Source organism: Manis pentadactyla, chromosome 5 (assembly GCF_030020395.1).
Source record: "Manis pentadactyla isolate mManPen7 chromosome 5, mManPen7.hap1, whole genome shotgun sequence".
Classification (NCBI taxonomy): Eukaryota; Metazoa; Chordata; class Mammalia; order Pholidota; family Manidae; genus Manis; species Manis pentadactyla.
This window is the reverse complement of record NC_080023.1, coordinates 96,776,835-96,799,912: the sequence shown is the minus strand read 5'-3', so window position 1 is coordinate 96,799,912 and position 23,078 is coordinate 96,776,835. Positions and strand designations below refer to the sequence as shown.

The 23,078-nt window shown below is 36.3% G+C and overlaps 1 long non-coding RNA gene across 1 annotated transcript in view; it reads right to left on the bottom strand.

Annotated features, from left to right (window-relative positions):
• The window catches only part of LOC130683941 (uncharacterized), a 44,470-nt gene that overhangs the window by 3,472 nt on the left and 17,920 nt on the right, over window positions 1–23,078 (bottom strand). Inside the window, exon 3 of the long non-coding RNA XR_008998076.1 lies at window positions 12,269–12,368. This is a non-coding gene — a long non-coding RNA (uncharacterized LOC130683941). The remainder of the gene's footprint in view (window positions 1–12,268; window positions 12,369–23,078) is intronic.

Below are 23,078 nucleotides of genomic sequence, written 5' to 3'. Positions count from 1 at the left end.
ATTTCTGACCTAATGATAAATCAATAGACATTCCCAAAGTAGAAAAGAAAAGAGAAAAAAGACTGACAAAAAAAAAAAGGCTTGGGTTTAAAGATGTTGGCATGAGAAGTGAGACAGAGGCCTCCCCCTAAAACCACATATAATATGAAAATATAATTAATACAACTAATCCTGAAAGAGCAATAAGAAAGAAGTCTGCACCAGACTGCATACACCTGGAGAAAAGAACAGACCTCATGGAACAGGGTAACATACCAAAGCTGTGTTCCAGTGGGAAACAACCCCTTCCCCAACCCCAGCTCACCAGCAGGAGGAAGAGAAATGGAGTAGGGAGGGAGTGGAGGCCTGGGACTGCTGAACACCCAGCCCTGGTGGTCTGCCCTGGGAGCACAAACCTATATTGCATGGTGCTCTGGTAATTAGTGGGGTTGGAAAGCTAAGACAGGCAGAATACCTGAAAGACTGAGATTCCAACTTGTGGAAAACAGGGATCCATACCTGGCTGGTTGCTCTGGGACAAAACAAAAGTGACAGTCTGAGAAAATTCCTAACAGTGAGAGGGCTGCTAAAGGAGCAAGGATTTCACAGAGGTTACTGCTCAGGAGAAAGGACAGGTAGACAAAATTGTCCAGGCACACTCTGCCCAGCAGGTTGGGAGCTTTCAGGAGCTTCAGGTGCTCCATCTTCCTGGCTGGATATGAAGCTCTAAGGTCCCCCACAGTGATAAGTAGCCTGCTTCACCTTCCTCCTAGCCAGCCTGACTCTGGATCACAAACTGGCGGCCCCTTCCCTGGTGTCAGGAAAGCAGAGGGAAGCCCTGACCACAGCAGTTACAATCGCAAAGCACAGAGGCTTACATCTGTGTGTTTGGCCCCCTGGTTCTGGCAGTGGAGACTCACATAGCAGCTGGGAAGCAGGAAAAAACTCTTTCCTCCCCCCAGGCACCAACAATGCTCCCCTATGACCCCCAACATTACTCAAGGGGCTGAGCAGCTCCAGAGAGTAGAGTTTCTGGGTACTAGAGGGTGCCATATACAAATATGAAATGTCAAAGGAATGTGGTTCAAAGCAAAATCCTAAGCAGACGAGAAAAAGAGTCAAATGAAACCAATCTCATGAACCTTCCTGAAAGAGATTTCAAAATAAAAATCATAAACATGCTCATGAAGATACAGAAAAGTATTCAAGAACTCAGGAATTAATTATGGTCAGAGATCAAATCATTAAGGAATACAATGGAGGATTTTAAAAGCTGATTAGATTCAGTGAAGGACACAATAAATGAAAAATAAATGAGAGAAGAGGAATACAAAGAAGCTCAGGCATAGAGAGAAAAAAAGAACTCTAAGAATGAAAGAATATTGAGAGAAGTGTGTGACCAATCCAAACGGAACAATATTCATATTATAAGGGTACCAGAAGAAGAAGAAGAGAGAAAAACGGATAGAAAGAGTCTTTGGGGAGGTAATTGCTGAAAACTTCCTCAATCTGGGGAAGGATATAGTCTCTCAGGCCATGGAGGTGTACAGATCTCCCAACACAAGGGACCCAAGGAAGACAATACCAAGACATATAATGATTAAAATGGCAAAGATCAAGGATAAGGACAGACTATTAAAGCAGCCAGAGATAGAAAAAAGATCACATACAAAGGAAAACTCATTAGACTATCATCAGACTTCTCAACAGAAACCTAACAGGCCAGAAGGGGTGGCATGATATATTTTATGCAAAGAAGCAGAATGGATTCAAACCAAGAATACTCTATCCAGCAAGATTATCATTTAAATCTGAAGGTGGGATTAAACAATTTTCAGATAAGCAAAAGCTGAGAGAATTTACCTTCCACAAACCATCTCTACAGTGTATGTTGGAGGGACTGCTATAGATGGAAGTGTTCCTAGGCTAAATAGCTGTCACCTGAGGTAATAAATCCACAGTAAAGAAAATAGAACAATTAATTACTAAGTAGATGCAAAATCAAATCAACTACACCAAAGTCAGACAACAGAGAGACAGAGTACAGAATATGATACCTAATACATAAAGAATGGAGGAGGAAGAAAAAGGAGGAGAAAAAAAAGAACCTTTAGATTGTGACTGTAATAGGAATACTGAGTTAAGTCAGACTCTTAGATAGTAACAAAGTTAACCTTGAACATTTGGTAACCACAAATCTAAAGCCTGCAATGGCAGTGAGTACATGCTTTAGAAAATCACACTAAATGAAAATGGTCTGAATGCATCAATCAAAAGACATAGAATCACTGAATGGATAAAAAAACAAGACCCATCTATATGCTGCCTACAAGAGACTCACTTTAAACCCAAAGACATCACAGACTAAAAGTGAAGGGATGGAAAAAGATATTTCATGTAACTAATAGGGAGAAAAACTTAGGAGTTGCAGTACTTGTATCAGACAAAATAGACTTCAAAGCAACGAAAGTCATAATAGACAAAGAAGGACATTACATAATGATAAAGGGGTCAATCCAACAAGAGGATACAACCATTATAAATATCTATGCACCCAACACAGGAGCAACTACATATGTGAAACAAATACTAACTAAATTAAAAGGGGAAATAGAATGCAATGCATTCATTCTAGGAAACTTCAACACTCCACTCACTCCAAAGGACAGATCAACCAGACAGAAAATAAGTAAGGACACAGAGGCACTGAACAATGTATTAGAACAGATGGAACTAACAGACATCTACAGAACACTCTATCCAAAAGAAACAGTATACACATTCTTCTCAAGTGCACATGGAACATTTTCAAGAATAGATCATATACTAGGTCACAAAAAGAGCCTCAGTAAATTCAAAAAAATTGAAATTGTACCAACCAATTCTCAGACCGCAAAGGACTAAAACTAGAAATAAATTATGCAAAGAAAATGAAAAACCCCACAAACATATGGAGGCTTCACAACATGATCCTAAATAACCAATGTATCAATGACCAAATAAAAACAGAGATCAAGCAATATATGGAGACAAATGACAACAATAATTCAATACCACAAAATCTGTGGGATGCAGCGAAGGCCATGCTAAGAGAGATACCTTGCAATACAGGCCTACCTCAGGAAAAAAGAACAATCCCTTAAGAGCACTCTAAACTCACAATTAACAAAACTAGAAAAGAAGAACAAAGGAGGCCCAAAGTCCGTAGTAGGAGGGACATATTAAAGATTAGAGCATAAATAAATAAATTCAAGAAGAATAAAACAATAGAATGAATCAATGAAAGCAAGAACTGGTTCTTTGAGAAAATAAACAAAATAGATAAACCCCTAGCCAGACTTATCAAGAAAAAAAAAGAGTCTACGCACATAAACAGAATCAGAAATGAGAAAGGAAAAATCACTACGGACACCACAGAAATACAAAGAATTATGAGAGAATACTAAGAAAAATTATATGCTAACAAACTGGATAATCTAGAAGAAATGGACAACTTTCCAGAAAAACACAACCTTCTTAGGCTGACTCAGAAAAAACAGAAAATCTGAACAGACCAATTACCAGCAACCAAATTTAATTCATAATAAAAAAACTACCTAAGAACAAAAACCCTACACCACATGGCTTCACCACTGAATTTGATCAAACATTTAGTGAAGACCTAATACCCATCCTCCTTAAACTTTTCCAAAAAGTAGAAGAGGAAGGAATACTTCCAAACTCATTCTATAAGGCCAGCATAACTTTAATAACAAAACCAGGCAAAGACACCACAAAAAAAGAAAATTACAGACCAATATCCCTGATGAACATAGATGCAAAAATACTCAACAAAATATTAGCAAACCGAATTCAAAAATACGTCAAAATATCATTCTTCATGATCAAATAGGATTTATTCCAGGAATGCAAGTATGGTACAACATTTTAAAAATCCATCATCATCAACCACATCAACAAAAAGAAGGACAAACACCACATGATCATCTCCATAGATGCTGAAAAGGCATTTGACATAATTCAACATCCATTCATGATAAAAACTCTCAATGAAATGGGTATAGAGGGCAAATACTTCAACTTAATAAAGGCCATATATATGACAAACCCACAACCAACATCGTACTTACCAGCAAGAAGCTGAAAGCTTTTCCTTTAAGATCAGAAACAAAACAAGGATGTCAACTCTCCCCAATTTTATTCAACATAGTACTGGAGATCCTAACCACAGCAATCAGACAACACAAAAAAATAAAAGGCATCCAGACTGACAAGAAAGAAGTTAAACTCTCCCTGTTTGCAGATGACATGATATTGTACATAAAAAACCCTAAAGAATCCACTCCAAAACTACTAGATCAAATATCTAAATTCAGGAAAGTTACAGGATACAAAATTAATACACAGAAATCTGTTGCATTCCTATATACAAGTGATGAACTAGCAGAAAGAGAAATCAGGAAAACAATTCCATTCACAGTTGCATCAAAAAGAATAAAATACCTATGAATAAACCTAATGAAGGAAGTTAAAGACCCATACTCTGAAAACTACAAGACACTTATGAGAGAAATTAGATACCAATAAATGGAAACACATCCTGTGCTCATGGATAGGAAGAGTTAATATTGTCCAAATTGCCATCCTTCCTAAAGCAATCTACAGATTCAATGCAATCCCTATCAAAATACCAACAGCATTTTTCAACGAACTAGAGCAAATAGTTCTAAAATTCATATGGAAACACAAAAGACCCTTAATAGCCAAAACAATCCAGAGAAGGAAGAAGAAAGCAGGGGGGATTATGCTCCCAAACTTCAAGCTCTACTACAAAGCCACAGTAATCAAGACAATTTGGTACTGGAACAGGAACAGAACAATAGACCAATGGAACAGACTAGAGAGCCCAGATATAAACCCAACCATATATGGTCAATTAATATAAAATAAAGGAGCTATGGATGTACAATGGGGAAATGACAGCCTCTTCAACAGCTGTTGTTGGCAAAACTGGACAGCTACATGCAAGAGAATGAAACTGGATTACTGTCTAACCTCATACACAAAAGTAAAGTCACAATAGATCAAAGATCTGAATGTAAGTCATGAAACCATAAAATTCTTAGAAGACAACTAAGGCAAAAATTTCCTGAATATAAACATGATCAACTTTTTCCTGAATGCATCTCTTTGAGCAAGGGAAACAAAAGCAAAAATGAACACATTAGATGACATCAAACTAAAAAGCTTCTGTACGGCAAAGGACACCATCAACAGAACAAAAAGGTATCCTATAGTATCGGAGAATATATTTGTAAATGACATATCTGACAAGGGGTTAACATCCAAAATATATAAAGAACTCACACGCCTCCACAACCAAAAAGCAAAAAACCCAACTAAATAATGGTTAGAGGATATGAAGAAAAAAATTCTCCAAAGAAGAAATTCAGATGGCCAATAGTCACATATAAAGATGCTCCACATCACTAACTGGCATGGAAATGCAAATTAAAACCACAATGATATATCACCTCACACCAGTAAGGATGGCAGTATTGAAAAGTGTAACAACAAATGCTGCTGAGGATGCAGATAAAGGGTTACCCTCCTACACTGCTGGTGTGAATGTAAGCCAGTTCAACCATGGTGGAAAGCAATATGCAGGTTCCTCAAAAAGCTAATAACAGAAATATATTTGACCAAGGAATTCCACTCCTAGGAATTTACCCAAAGAATACAAGTTCTCAGTTTCAAAAAGACATATGCACCTCTATGTTTATTGCAGCACTATTTACAATAGCGAAGAAATGGAAGCAACCTAAGTGTCCATCAGTAGATGAATGGGTAAAGAAGATGTGGTACATATACACAATGGAATATTATTCAGCCATAAGAAGAAAACAAATCCTACCATTTGCAACAGCATGGATGGACCTAGAGGGTATTATGCTCAGTGAAATAAGCCAGTGGGAAGAAAGACAAATGTCAAACGATTTCCCTCATTGTGGAGTATAACAATGAAGCAAAACTGAAGGAACAAAATAGCAGCAGACTCAGAGACTCCAAGAAGGGACTAGCGGTTACCAAAGGGGAGCGTGGGGGAGGGAGGGGGGAGGGAGAAGGGGATTGAGGGGTGTTATGTTTAGTTCACATGGTGTGGGGGGTCATGGGGACAACACTGTAGCACAGAGAAGGCAAATAGTGAATCTGTGGCATCTTACTACACTGATGGACAGTGAGTGCAAAGGGGTATGTGGGGGACTCGATAATAAGGGTAAATGTAGTAACCACATTATTTTTTCATGTGAAACCTTCGTAAGAGTGTATATCAATAATACTTTAATAAAAAATTAATTAACTTAAAAAAATGAAACAGAATATACAAGAACTGTGGGACAATTACAAAAGTTGTAGCACATGTGTAATGGGAATACTAGGAGAAGAAGAGTGAAATAACTTTTGAAGCAATAATAGCTGAGAATTTCCCCAATTTGTCAGACACCAAATCACAGATCCAGGAAACTCAGAAAACATCAAGTAGCATAAATACCAAACAAAAAGCTCCTGAAACTAATAAGCAATAATAGCAATGCTGCAGGATAAAAGGTTAGTAAACAAAATCCCCTTCCTTTGCTATATACCAGCAATGAACAAGTGGAATTTGAAATTAAAAACACGATGCCATTTATATTGCCATGCAAAAATATGAAATACTTATGTATAAATCTAATAAACTATGTACAAGATCTATATGAGGATAACTACAAAATTTTGATGAAGAAAGTAAAAAATTTTTTTAAATGAACAGATATTCCATGTTATTGTACAGGAAGACTCAACATTGTCACAATAACCGTTCTCCAATTTGATCTATAGATTAAACACAATCCCAATCAAAATCTCAGCCAGTAAAAAAAATAATAATATTTGAAAGGAAGGAAGGTAGGAGGACAGAAGGAAGAAAGAAAGGCTGAAGGGAGGAAGAGGCAAGAAACTATTGGAGGTGATGGATATGTTTATGGCATAGATGGTCATGAGGGTTTATGGGCATATGCTTATCTCCAAACTCAGCATGTTGTATATATTAAATATGTATAGCTTTTAAAATATTAATCATACCTTAATAAAATAGTTTTTTTTAAAAATCCCTAAATAAATGGAAAAATATGCCATGAAAAATAATCTCATCAAATTACCTTGTGGAATTCAATAAACTGATTCTAAAGTTTATATAGGCAGGCAAAAGACCCAGAAATAGCCAACACAGTATTAAAAGAGAAGAACAAAGTTGGAGGTCTGATGCTACCCACTTCTAGACTATAAAACTTGATTACTACAGCAATGAAGACATCATGCAGTATTGTCAAAAGAACATATAAACAGATCAATGGAACAGGATAAATGACCCTTATTAGGCCGACATAAATATAGCCAACTGATCTTTTACAAAGTAGGAAAGGCATTGGAGCAAGGAAAGTCTCTCCAACAAATGGGGCTGGAAAAACTAAACATTCACATCCCAACATTCACATTCACATAATCTAAACATAGACTATACATCCTTCACAAAAATTGACTCAAAATAGATCATAGACCTAAATATAAAATGCAAATGTATGAACTCCTAGAGAAAATCTAGATGATGTTGTGGATGGTGATGACTATTTATATATGAAACAAAACAGTGTCTTTTTGCTCACAAGAGAATAAGAAAACAAGACACAGACTGAGAGAAAATCTTTGCAGATGACATATACAAAATACAAAAAAGTCTTAAAACTCAACAGTAAGAAAATGAACAGCTAATTAGAAAAATGGGCAAAAGGCAAAAGTATGGAGACAGTAAAAGGATCAAGAGTTATCAGGGGTTAGAGGGGAGAGAAGGATGAATAGACAGAGCATAGAAGATTTTCAGGGCAGTGATACTATTCTTTATGACACCTAAATGGTGGGTACATGTCGTCTTACCTTTATCAAAACCTACAGAATGTACAACACCAAGAGTAAATTATAATGAAACTATGGCCTTTCAGTGATAATGATGTGTGAAGTACGTTCTTTAATTGTAAGAATATATTGCTCTAGTGCAGGAGTTTAACAGTGGGAGAGGCTATGTGCATGTAGGAACAGAGGATATATGGGAAATCTCTGTATCTCCATTAAATTTGACTGCAAAATAAATACTAATAATGCTCTAAAAAATATTTTTTTAAAGTTCTCAAGCCATATGTATGTGTGTGTGTGTATATATATATATATATATATATATACACATACATATTCTTATGTGTGTATGTTGTATATGAAACTGAAACTTTATTTCATTTAAAGAGCAACAGTGAATAAATGAAAATAAAATAATTTTGTTTGTATTACTCTTACTGTTCTAAAATATAATTTGTATAGCAATAATAGTAGCAATATATTAGGTTTATTATAGCATATGGATAAGTAAATGAATGACCAGATTGCCATTAGGAATAAGAGGAACGAATTGGGAATATTCTTATACACTATCTGCACTACATGTGAAGTGGTACGGTGTTATTTAAAAGTGGATTTAGATTATATAAAAACATATTTTAAACTCTAGGGAAAACACTAAAATGTTTTTTAAAGAAGTATAATTGATACATTATCAATTTATCTCCTAAAGAGGAAATGAAATGGAATCACATAAAAATGTTCAATTAAAACCAGAACCCACTTTAAATGTGAAATGGTCTGTCTATACCAATATAAAATCTATTGTCAGAGTGAATATAAGAATAAAGCCCAACTATATGTTGCCTACACTAATGTTACTTTAAATATAAAGACTCACATATTCACCAAGATGGATTGCTTTCTAGGTCATAAAACATACTAAAACAAATTTAAAATAATAGAATTAATAGATAGTATGTTATCAGAACACGATGAAATTAAGCTGGAAATCAGTAAGGGAAAGATAGCAGGAAAATCCCCAAATATTTGGAAACTAAACAGCACCTTTGTAAATAACCCATGGATCACATAAGAAAGTTTAAGATAAATTTTAATGTATTTTGAACTAAAAGAAAGTGAAAATATACATTATCAAAATTCGTGGGGTGCAATAATAACATGCTTGGAGGAATATATATGGGATTAAATATATATATTAGTAAAGAAGTAATATCTTAAATCAATAACTGGAGCTTCCATATTAGGAAATTGGAGAAAGAAAAGCAGAAATTAACAAAACTGAAAAAAGGAAAACATTAGAGAAAGACAACAAAAATGCTTGCTCTTTAAAACGTGCATAAAATTAATGAAACTCCAGTTAGTCTAACTAAGAAAAAGAGAAAATACATAATTTACTGAACTCAAAAATAAAGAGAGATTATCACTATGTATCCCATGGACAGTAAGTGGATAATAAAGGAATGCTATGAGAAACTATACACCCACAAATTTGATAACTTAAGTGAAATGAATCAGTTCCTTAGAAGACACAAAACTGCCAAAACTCACACAAGAGTATCTATAAAGGAAAGTAAATCAATAATTAATAACCTTCCAAAAATAAAGCAACCAAGGTCTCATATTTGTGGAATCTAAAAAATTGAACTCACAGAAGCAGAGAGTAGAATGATGGTTGCTAGGGGCTGGAGTGGAGCATGGGGGAATGGGGAGATGGTGAAAGGGTTCAAAGTTTCAGTTGTAAGATGAATAAGTTCTGGAGATCTAATGTACAGCATGTTGACTGCAGTTAATAATACTGTATTGTATTCTTGAAAAAATGTTAAAAGAGTAGCTCTTAGGTATTCGTACCATAAAAGAAAATGGTAACTATGTGAGGTGATGGATATATTAGTTAGTTTCATAATGGTAATCATTTCACAATGTATACATATATCAAAATATCACCATTTTTTGGTCAATTATACCTCAATAAAATATAGAATAATGTACCAGACACAGATGGGTTCACTGGTAAATTCTACCAAACATTGAAAGAAATGATCATAAATTCTCCACAATCTCTTCCAGAAAATAGAAACAGAGCAAACACTTTATTACTCATCCTGGGAGGTCAACATTACTCTGTAACAAAATCTGATCAAGACAAAGAAAACTACTGATCAATATCTCTTACAAACGTAAATTAAAAATTCCCAATAATTTATTAACAAATTAAATCCAAGAGTATACAAAAAGAATTATACACCATAACCTAGCAGGATTTATCACATGTATGCTAGTTTGGTTCAATATTTGAAAAATAAATCAATGTAATCACTTATATCAGTTGGTTTATAAAAAAACCATATGACCGTATTAATGGATGCAGAAAAACTATTTGGCAAATTCCCAAATTCATTCATGATAAAAACTCTCTGATGTAGGATTTGTACCCAAAATATACAAAGACTTTTAAAACTCAACACTACAAAACAAGCAACTCAATTAAAAATGGGTAAAAGATCTGAATGGCAACCTAATGAAAGAAAATATACAGATGGGAAATAAGCACGTGGGGAAATGAGAAACATCATTTGTCATTAGGGAAATGCACATTTAAATAATAATGAGATACATTTGGTAACCATTACACACTTATTAGAACAGTTTAAAAAAGCATACAGTACAAACTACTGGCTAGAGTGCAGAGCAATAGGAACTCTTATTCATTGCTGGTGGAAATACAAATGGAATGGTCACCTTGAAAGACAGTTTGGCAGTATCTTACAAAGCTAAACATATTCTTATGATATGATGCAGAAATTATATTTCTAAGTATTTACCCATTGATTTGAAAACTTATCTCCACACAAAAACCTGCACATAAATGTTTCTAATAGCTTTATTAGAAGCAAACTAAAAGCAAACAAAATTTCCTTCAGTTGGTTAATAAAGAAGCTATGATATATCCATACAAAGGAATCCTATGCTGCATTAAAAGGAATGAACTATCAAGTCCCAGAAAAGATATGTATGAACTTCAAGTGCATGTTGCTAAGTGAAAGAAGCTAGTTTGAAAATGCTACAGACTTCATGATTCCATTTATATGACATTCTGGAAAAGACAAAACCATAGAGATTAGCAGACAGATCAGTGGTGCAAGGGACTCAGGTGGGGTGAGGGTGTTGGTGAATAAAACACACAGGATTTTTTTAGGGTGGTGAACTTCTTTATATAATAATGTTATAGTGGCTACATGACCCTGTATTTGTCAAAATTCGTAACACTTTACAGCAGAATGAGTAAACCTCAATGAATACAGATTTTAAAAATCATTTACAGGTCAGAGAGTCCCAGCATAGAATGCTGTAACTAAAAAATCTAACTGGCTTTAGATGTAGGAAACAAACTGCCTGAGTTAGTGAAAAAGTTTTTGACCTAAGTAACTTTGAAAATGAATGGAATCTGTAAGACTAGTAGCAAAAGAAACTTCATATAAGTATTGAAATTGAGTTGATCAAGTTGTTTCCTACAAAGGTATGGGTTAACAAATATGAAACCACTATACATATGTATTGGAACTGAACAATTAAGTAAATGGATGGCACATGGTGGGAGCCAAGTTTCTCACTGTTGGAATAGGAGATTTTAGACAAGCAAGGAGAGTAGGCTTGAATGATCCATGTGGTAATTGATTATAGTCAAAGACATTAGCACAAATTTATCTTTTAGCTTGATGTAGATACAGATGGATATATCAATATAAATATTTCTAGATACATAAATGTTAGTATGCATGCATGTATTTCTTTTCTGTTAGCTAAAAGTATGTAAAAGCTATGATATTCTAGTAGCAACAAGCACACTAGCCCCCAGATTTTGGTTTCTAACACCATCCTCTAAAGAAGGAGTCAAGGTCTCTGGACAAATAGTTTATTCTAGAACTGGAATGGAAGATGAACTGGGAGCTTTTTGAAGCACCAGGAAGTACTTTAGAAAACAAAACCACCAATGATGGGAATATATCAAAGGGACACAGCAGCCAACTGAAAAATTTCCAATGATCAAAGTTAAAATACTTTGAGCAAAAAATAAGTAACATTGTATTATAACTTAAACTAAAAAATAAATATCCATGAGTCCATACTAACATAAATAACTGATAAAATAAATGAGTGAGATGAGACAAATTTCCTCTGTAGTAGAACTGCAAATAATTATTGTAGATATTCCATCCTCAAGAAGGTGGACTTCAACTCCCCACTCCTTAAATATGAGTTACTCATAATGACTCCCTTCCAAAGAGTAGGAAGCAGAAAAAGAGTCACATTATAGTCAAGAAATCTGAGAAACACTTACTCAGGTCATCAAATCAGCATCACAGTGACTCATGTTGATATGCTCTCTTCATAGCATGTGGTGAGAATGTGCTTACTTCTGTGGTCTTGTTCCCAAAAACCTAGAACCACAGAAAAATCTCACAAATCCCAATAGAGGCAAATTCTACAAAATACTTAACCACTACTCCTCAAATCTGACAATGTTATCAAAATGGAGAAATATCTGGGAAACTGTTACAGCCAAGAGGAACCTAAGATGTGATGACTGAATATAATATGAAATCCTAAGTAGGATAATAGAATATAAGAAGACCATTAGGTAATAAGTAAGGAAATCTAACATGTGGAATTCAGTTAATAATTATGTATCAATTAATTCACTCACTGTGAACTCAAACATCATACTATTGTTAAGATGTTACAAGGGCAATAGTGATACTCTCTTTACAACTTTTCTTTAAATCTAAATATATTCTAAAATAAAAAGTTTATTAAAGTTTTAACTTTATAGAAAAACTGGATTTTAGATGTATAGATATGTAAGAGGCCTTATGCATCAACTAATTCAACTTCCTCTTCTTACAGCACAGGAAACTGATCCCCAGAAAAAGTTACTAAATCAATATCATACAAGTTTAGAACTCCTTTTCTACTTTTAAGCTTTGGAACTATGCCTATTACTAGTGAGAAATTTCTTAATTTCTCAAGTTTCTTCAAAATTCAAAGTATGAAACATTACATTAATAAATATGGAAGAAGTTTCCAATACATCTTATAAGTCCTTTTTTTTTCTAATTTTTTTTGAGAGGACATCTCTCATATTTATTGATCAAAGGGTTGTTAACAACAATAAAATTCTGTATAGGGGACTCAATGCACAATCATTAATCCACCCCAAGCCTAATACTCATCAGTCTCCAATCTTCTGAAGGATAACAAACAAGTTCTTACATGGTGAACAAATTCTTACATAGTGAATAAGTTCTTACATGGTGAACAGTACAAGGGCAGTCATCACAGAAACTTTCAGTTTTGATCACGCATTGTGAACTATAAACACTCGGGTCAAATGTGAATATTCGTTATAAGTCCTTTTAACATAATATGTTCATTTGAATTCTTCCTACTAAAGTATGTTTTGTTAAATACATTGGGTTCAAGGAAGCTACAAGTGATTAAAAATCATGACCTTAGTATTACTCATAAGACAGAACTGTTTATTCAGAGTAATAGTACTATAAGTCATGGTGCCCTCTGAGTCAATCTGTTCCAGGAACAACTTCTCGAGACAAGCCTAACTTTCAGAAGAGACTTCAAGCTAGAGAAAAGCATGAGTGCTCAAACAGATCCTGTGCTTTTTATTTTTCCTGCCAAATAAAGAAATATTTATCCTAGGAAATTATGACCTAGAAGAGTTACATTGAGTTCCTTGTAGCAATTTATTAAGTCAATGACATAAATCTTTGTTAGTTCATCTAGTTAATGTTTCTAAATACTGTATACCATAATCATACTAAAATAACTGAAACATGATTTAATGATGAAAAATAAAATTGGGTACATTAGAACCCAAGAAATGAATGAGATCTTCATTGAGGACCTAATTGGAGAGCAGAGAACATGCCTTCTCTTCATTCAATACTTTTCTTTTCAGCGCCCACTTTGACATCTTCCTTTAAATATTTGAAAAGTTTAGTTTCTATAAACAAAAAGAATAAAATGGCATGATACCCTTTAAGCCCCATAGAAATATTAACTGTATTTTGATAGGTTAGACAGTAGGTAAAGTATTCAATTTTGCTCAATTATTTCTATCTATTCAATATGGTCAAATGAGCTTCCTAGTCATCCTTCTCTCCATGAAAAAAAAATGAAGAGAAAAATTCAGAAGGTTTTACAAAGAAATAAAAGAAGTACATTATGAACTGTCATTTAAAAATAGTTCTGTATTTCAATCTAAATGTGATAGAGTACTGACGGGCAAACAAGAGTTACTTAAAGAAATTATTATTTTTTTTTTCATTTGATGAATATAATTAAGGTTTTAATATAGCTATGAACACTTCAAGTACACAATAAAACATTTGGAACATTTAATGTACAATTATATGGCATAGCTCATTATTACCAACATTGAATGAATAGTCTTAGTAATAAAGAGTGTATGGAAGAAGTTCTTAAAATAAATCCAATCTTAGGAGTTAAAACCTAACACTTTTTTTTTTTGAGGGCATCTCTCATATTTATTGATCAAATGGTTGTTAACAACAATAAAATTCTGTATAGGGGAGTCAATGCTCAATGCACAATCATTAATCCACCCCAAGCCTAATTTTCGTCAGTCTCCAATCTTCTGAGGCATAACAAACAAGTTCTTACATGGAGAACAAATTCTTACATAGTGAATAAGTTACATGGTGAACACTGCAAGGGCAGTCATAACAGAAACTTTTGGTTTTGCTCATGTATTATGAACTATAAACAGTCAGTACAAATATGAATACTCATTTGATTTTTATACTTGATTTATATGTGGATACCACATTTCTCTATAATTATTATTTTTAATAAAATGCTGAAGTGGTAGGTAGATACAAGATAAAGGTAGAAAACATAGTTTGGTGTTGTAAGAGAGCAAATGTAGATGATCAGGTGTGTGCCTGTAGACTATGTGTTAATCCAAGCTAGACAAGGGCAATAAAACATCCACGGATGCAGAAGATTTCTCTCAGAACAGGGGGGTGAGGTTCTAAGCCTCACCACTGTTGATACCCAATTTATCACCTGATGACACCCCTGCGACTGTGCCTGTCTTAGGTTGTTCCTCCCTTGAGGAATCTTACCCGTCTCTGGCTAACCAGTCATCTTCCGGGGCCATACAGGGAGATGTAAAGTTGGTAAGTGAGAGAGAAGCCATATTGTTTGAAAAGGTTAGCTTTTCACTTCTTTGCATATTTATGCCCTGTGGCTTCTATGCCCAGCATTTGTCTTGAGGTATCTTTACCACTTGGAAGAATTATGATACTCGGTAAATTTGATATGAGGCACGAATTCTATTTAAGGGTTGTAATTAGGAAGGAAGCAGAAAAGCTATAGAAGTAGCAGGCGGAAGAAAACATGGGAAGATTGATTATTTCTTTGACATATCTTCTTGTAGAGTACTTCAGCATGTATAGGTTTTAAACTACTAATTAAATTGCGCGCACACATTAACATAATAGGAGATAGTTACATAACCAAAGCATACCTGTAATTACCAGCCATCTCCAGTGAAACCAAGAAAACCAGTTAGGCACCTTAGGCATTTGTGAAAACTTATCTATGATATGGTGGATATTGTCCAACTGAACTTGAACAGTCTGAGAGAAATCACACAAATTAAAACAACCCATTCTTGGGGAAGGTTCACATCCCATATGTTCTTTTAACAGTAAATAGTCTGTAGTTGTAAGATTTTGGAGCGCTACAATTTGCACTTCTCCTAATTCTTGGTTGAGCTCCAACAGTATAGATCCAGTCAAATTTGTTGTTTTACTGTATGCATAGGCCAGCTTAAATATCTCCTTCCTCATTCCCATGGCAAGTCCAGGAGCTGGTGGGATGAGTGCATCTACAGCTGTAACAGTGCGTGGATCTTTGTTGGGGTTTTTTGATGATCATCTTCTGGCACGAGTCTTCCAGAGAGTGCTGATGTTGGAAGTTCTTTTTCATATCGTGTCTTAGTTCATTTTCAGGGTAGCCCAATTAGGATTTCATCCTCTGTATAAACGCAAACAGACCCTTTGCCTACACTTTTATATGCCCTTTATACCCTTGTGTAGAACTCATTGGAGGTTACCACACAGGAAATGCCTTTTTTTTTTTTTGGTATCACTAATCTACACTTACATGACGAATATTATGTTTACTAGGCTCTCCCCTATACCAGGTACCCCCTATAAACCCCTTTACAGTCACTGTCCATCAGCATAGCAAAATGTTGTAGAATCACTACTTGCCTTCTCTGTGTTGTACAGCCCTCCATTTTCTCCTACCCCCCCATGCATGCAAATCTTAATACCCCCCTCCTTCTCCCCCCACTTACCCCTCCCTACCCACCCATCCTCCCCAGTCCCTTTCCCTTTGGCACCTGTTAGTCCATTCTTGAGTTCTGTGATTCTGGTGCTGTTTTGTTCCTTCAGTTTTTCCTTTGTTCTTATATTCCACAGATGAGTGAAATCATTTGGTATTTCTCTTTCTCCACTTGGCTTGTTTCACTGAGCATAATACCCTCCAGCTCCATGCATGTTACTGCAAATGGTAGGATTTGCCCTTTTCTTATGGCTGAGTAGTATTCCATTGTGTATATGTACCACATCTTCTTTATCCATTCATCTATCGATGGACATTTAGGTTGCTTCCAATTCTTGGCTATTGTAAATAGTGCTGCGATAAACATAGGGGTGCACTGATCTTTCTCATACTTGATTGCTGCATTCTTAGGGTAAATTCCTAGGAGTGCAATTCCTGGGTCAAATGGAAAGTCTGTTTTGAGCATTTTGATGTACCTCCATACTGCTTTCCACAATGGTTGAACTAACTTACATTTCCACCAGCAGTGTAGGAGGGTTCCCCTTTCTGCACAGCCTTGCCAATATTTGCTGTTGTTTGTCTTTTGGATGGCAGCCATGCTTACTGGTGTGAGGTGATACCTCATTGTAGTTTTAATTTGCATTTCTCTGATAATTAGCGATGTGGAGCATCTTTTCATGTGTCTGTTGGCCATCTGTATTTCTTTTTTGGAGAACCGTCTGTTCAGTTCCATTGCCCATTTTTTAATTGGGTTATTTGTTTTTTGTTTGTTGAGGCGTGTGAGCTCTTTATATATTCTGGACGTCAAGCCTTTATCGGATGTGTCATTTTCAAATATATTCTCCCATACTGTAGGGTTCCTTTTTGTTCTATTGATGGTGTCTTTTGCTGTACAGAAGCTTTTCAGCTTAATATAGTCCCACCTGTTCATTTTTGCTGTTCTTTTCCTTGCCTTGGGAGATATGTTCAAGAAGAGGTCACTCATGTTTATGTCTAAGAGGTTTGTGCCTATGTTTTCTTCCAAGAGTTTAATGGTTTCGTGACTTACATTCAGGTCTTTGATCCATTTTGAGTTTACTTTTGTATATGGGGTTACACGGTGGTCCAGTTTCATTCTCCTACATGTAGCTGTCCAGTTTTGCCAGCACCATCTGTTGAAGAGACTGTCATTTCGCCATTGTATGTCCATGGCTCCTTTATCAAATATTAATTGACCATATATGTCTGGGTTAATGTCTGGATTCTCTAGTCTGTTCCATTGGTCTGTGGCTCTGTTCTTGTGCCAGTACCAAATTGTCTTGATTACTATGGCTTTATAGTAGAGCTTGAAAATGGGGAGTGAGATCCCCCCCTACTTTATTCTTCTTTCTCAGGATTGCTTTGGCTATTTGGGGTCTTTGGTGTTTCCATATGAATTTTTGAATTATTTGTTCCAGTTCATTGAAGAATGTTGCTGGTAGTTTCATAGGGATTGCATCAAATCTGTATATTGCTTTGGGCAGGATGGCCATTTTGATGATATTAGTTCTTCCTAGCCACGAGCATGGGATGAGTTTCCATCTGTTAGTGTCCCCTTTAATTTCTCTTAAGAGTGACTTGTACTTTTCAGAGTATAAGTCTTTCACTTCTTTCGTTAGGTTTATTCCTAGGTATTTTATTTTTTTTGATGCAATTGTGAATGGAGTTGTTTTCCTGATTTCTCTTTCTGTTGGTTCATTGTTAGTGTATAGGAAAGCCACAGATTTCTGTGTATTGATTTTGTATCCTGCAACTTTGCTGTATTCCGATATCAGTTCTAGTAGTTTTGGGGTGGAGTCTTTAGGGTTTTTTATGTACAGTATCATGTCATCTGCAAATAGTGACAGTTTAAATTCTTCTCTACCAATCTGGATTCCTTGTATGTTTTTGTTTTTTCTGATTACCATGGCTAGGACCTACAGTACTATGTTAAATAACAGTGGGGAGAGTGGGCATCCCTGTCTAGTTCCCGATCTCAGAGGAAATGCTTTCAGCTTCTCGCTGTTCAATATAATGTTGGCTGTGAGTTTATCATAGATGGCCTTTATTATGTTGAGGTACTTGCCCTCTATTCCTATTTTGCTGAGAGTTTTTATCATGAATGGATGTTGAACTTTGTCAAATGCTTTTTCAGCATCAATGGAGATGATCTTGTGGTTTTTGTCTTTCTTTTTGCTGATGTGGTGGATGATGTTGATGGACTTTCGAATGCTGTAACATCCTTGCATCCCTGGGATGAATCCCACTTGGTCATAGTGCACGATCCTTTTGATGTATTTTTGAATTCTGTTTGCTAATATTTTGTTTAGTATTTTTGCATCTACGTTCATCAGGGATATTGGTCTGTAGTTTTCTTTTTTGGTGGGGTCTTTGCCTGGTTTTGGTATTAGGGTGATGTTAGCTTCATAGAATGAGTTTGGGAGTATCCCCTCCTCCTCTATTTTTTGGAAAACTTTAAGGAGAATGGGTATTATGTCTTCCCTGTATGTCTAATAAAATTCTGAGGTAAATCCATCTGGCCCGGGGGTTTTGTTCTTTGGTAGTTTTTTGATTACCACTTCAATTTCATTGCTGGTAATTGGTCTGTTTAGATTTTCTGTTTCTTTCTTGGTCAGTCTTGGAAGGTTGTATTTTTCTAGGACGTTGTCCATTTCTCCTAGGTTTCCCAGCTTGTTAGCATATATGTTTTCATAGTATTCTCTAATAATTCTTGGTATTTCTGTGGGGTCCGTCATGTTTTTTCCTTTCTCATTTCTGATACTGTTGATTTGTGTTGACTCTCTTTTCTTCTTAATAAGTCTGGCTAGAGGCTGATCTATTTTGTTTATTTTCTCGAAGAACCAGCTCTTGATTTCATTGACTTTTGCTATTGTTTTATTCTTCTCAATTTCATTTATTTCTTCTCTGATCTTCATTATGTCCCTCTTTCTGCTGACCTTAGGCCTCACTTGTTCTTCTTTTTCCAATTTCGATAATTGTGACATTAGACTATTCATTTGGGATTGTTCTTCCTTTTTTAAATATGCTTAGATTGCTATATACTTTCCTCTTAAGACTGCTTTTGCTGTGTCCCACAGAAGTTGGGCTTAGTGTTGTTGTTGTCATTTGTTTCCATATATTGCTGGATCTCAATTTTGATTTGGTCATTGATCCATTGATTATTTAGGAGTGTGTTGTTAAGCCTCCATGTGTTTGTGAGCCTCTTTGCTTTCTTTGTACAGTTAATTTCGAGTTTTATGGCTTTGTATTCTGAAAAGTTGGTTGGTAGAATTTCAATCTTTTGGAATTTACTGAGGCTCTTTTTGTGTCCTAGTATGTGGTCTATTCTGGAGAATGTTCCATGTGCACTTGAGAAGAATGTATATCCTGTTGCTTTTGGATGTAGAGTTCTATAGATGTCTATTAGGTCCATCTGCTCTACTGTGTTGTTCAGTACTTCCGTGTCCTTACTTATTTTCTGCCTATTGGATCTATCCTTTGGGGTGTGTGGTATGTTGAAGTCTCCTAGAATGAATGCATTGCAGTCTATTTCTCCCTTTAGTTCTGTTAGTATTTGTTTCACATATGCTGGTGCTCTTGTGTTGGGTGCATATATACTTAGAATGGTTATATCCTCTTGTTGGACTGAGCCCTTTATCATTATGTAGTGTCCTTCTTTATCTCTTGTTACTGTCTTTTTTTTGAAGTCTATTTTGTCTGATATTAGTACTGCAACCCCTGCTTTCTTCTCACTGTTGTTTGCTTGAAATATGTTTTTCCATCCCTTGACTTTTAGTCTGTACATGTCTTTGGGTTTGAGATGAGTTTCTTGTAAGCAGCATATAGATGGGTCTTGCTTTTTTATCCATTCTATTACTCTGTGTCTTTTGATTGGTGCATTCAGCCCATCAACATTTAGGGTGACTATTGAAAGATATGTACTTATTGCCATTGCAGGCTTTAAATTCGTAGTTACCAAAGGTTCGAGGTTAGCCTCTTTAGTATCTTACTGCCTAACTTAGCTCGCTTATTGAGCTGTTATATACACTGTCTAGAGATTCTTTTCTTCTCTCCCTTCTCATTCCTCCTCCTCCATTCTTCATATGTTGGGTGTTTTGTGCTGTGCTCTTTCTAGGAGTACTCCCATCTAGAGCAGTCCCTGTAAGATGTTCTGTAGAGGTGGTTTGTGGGAAGCAAATTCCCTCAGCTTTTGTTTGTCTGGGAATTGTTTAATCCCACCATCATATTTGAATGATAGTCGTGCTGGATACAGTATCATTGGTTCAAGGCCCTTCTGTTTCATTGTATTAAATATATCATGCCATTCTCTTCTGGCCTGTAGGGTTTCTGTCGAGTAGTCTGATGTTAGCCTGATAGGTTTTCCTTTATAGGTGACCTTTTTCTCTCTAGCTGCCTTTAAAACTCTTTCCTTGTCCTTGATCTTTGCCATTTTAATTATTATGTTTCTTGGTGTTGTTCTCCTTGGATCCTTTCTGTTGGGGGTTCTGTGTATTTCCGTGGTCTGTTAGATTATTTCCTCCCCCAGTTTGGGGAAGTTTTCAGCAATTATTTCTTCCAAGATACTTTCCGTCCCTTTTCCTCTCTCTCTTCTTCTTCTGGTACCCCTATAATATGGATATTATTCCTTTTGGATTGGTCACACAGTTCTCTTAATATTGTTTCATTCCTGGAGATCCTTTTATCTCTCTCTATGTCAGCTTCTATGCGTTCCTGTTCTCTGGTTTCAGTTCCATCAATGGCCTCTTGCATCCTATCCATTCTGCTTATAAACCCTTCCAGAGTTTTTTTCATTTCTGCGATCTCCTTTCTGGCATCTGTGATCTCCCTCCAGACTTCATCCCATTTCTCTTGCATATTTCTCTGCATCTCTGTCAGCATGTTTATGATTTTCATTTTGAATTGTTTGTCAGGAAGACTGGTTAGGTCTGTCTCCTTCTCTGGTGTTGTCTCTGTGATCTTTGTCTGCCTGTAGTTTTGCCTTTTCATGGTGATAGGAATAGTTTGCAGAGCTGGGATGAGTGACGGCTGGAAGAACTTCCCTTCTTGTTGGTTTGTGGCCCTCCTCTGCTGGGAGAACAGCGACCTCTAGTGGCTTGTGCTGCGCAGCTGCGCGCAGACAGTGTTTCTGCTTCCTGCCCGGCTGCTATGGAGTTAATCTCCGCTGTTGCTGTGGGCGTGGCCTGGCTCGGGCTGCTACTCCAAAGTGGTGGAGTTGCGTTGGAGGGGGAGCGGCTGGGAGGCTATTTGTCTCCATAGAGGGCCTCCCTGCTCCCTGCCGCCCAGGGTTTAGAGTGCCCAGAGATCCCCGGATTCCCTACCTCTGGATTAAGTCCTGCCCTGCCCCTTTAAGACTTCCAAAAAGCACCCGCCAAAAGAAAACAACGACCACAAAAAAAAATTTTTTTAATTAAAAAAAAAGTGGCCGCTCATTTTTCTTTATTCTCCGTTGCCAGCCTCAGGCATCTGCTCACCGGTCTTGCTGCCCTGTTTCCCTAGTATTGGTGTCCCTATCCCTTTAAAACTTCCAAAATGTGCTCGCCAAAACAAAACAGCAAAAAAAAAAGAAAAAAAATGGTCGCTCGCTTTTCTGGTGTCCTCCAGTGCCAGGCCTCCGCTGCCCGCTCACTGTTCTTACTGCCCTGTTTCCCTAGTATCCAGGGCCCCGCGCACGCACTGTGTCTGCGCTCTGGTCCGCATGGCGGGGGCTGGGTGTTCAGCAGTCCTGGGCTCCGTCTCCCTCCCGCTCTGCCTATTGTTCTCCTGCCGTGAGCTGGGGGGAGGGGCGCTCGGCTCCCGCGGGGCCGGGGCTTGTATCTTACCCCCTTCGCGAGGCGCTGGGTTCTCTCAGGTGCGGATGTGGTCTGGATATTGTCCTGTGTCCTCTGGTCTTTATTCTAGGAAGAGTTGTCTTTGTTATATTTTCATAGATGTATGCGGTTTTGGGAGGAGATTTCCGCTGCTCTATTCACGCCGCCATCTTGGCTCCCTCCAAGAAATCATTATTTTTAAAGCCTTAAAATAGAAACTTCATTTTTAGAGCTGCTTCAGCTCCTTTTTTTTTTTTTTTTTTTTTTACTATTGTTTTATGATACAGGTTCTATAGAGTTTACATCTGGTGAAAAGATAACTTTTAAAAAATTCTTAGGTCCATTATGTTCACTTCTTTGGTAATAAAACCACATTTCTAAGTGACTTAGGTGAACAGTAATTCTAATACTCCCTTTTAAAAAATTAAAAATTTAACCACAGAGTTCTAAACTTTTGAAATTTTTTCTGAATCTTTATGAACTCCATTAAATACTGTCCTTTTCCTTTTTCCCAGTAGTGGCCTTTCTATTAACATTGTTCACTGGTTTGCTTTCTTTCTTTCACTGTGTCCTAGAAGCCTTGATTATTATGTCATCTTTTATGTTATTTTCTTAACACCAAACCAATTCTATTACTTCTCCCTCTCTCAGTTTTCATTCATGATTTAATCTAGCCATTCCTTCCTTTGAGATTCTATCCTTTCCATACTAGGACCTTCTTTCCCTTCTTTAATTCTATAAATCATCCTTTAAATTCATGGAGTTCAGATTACACATTCAGCTGAAGGACTTAAAGTAGCATACAGGATACTAAATTTCGTTTTCAATTTTGCTCAACTTAATTTTTAAGCTGCATGGGCCAATTCTAGTACAGAGTGTGTAAATCTGTTGCATTGCAATTTCATGAGTGATTTAATGGTTTTCATAAACTGA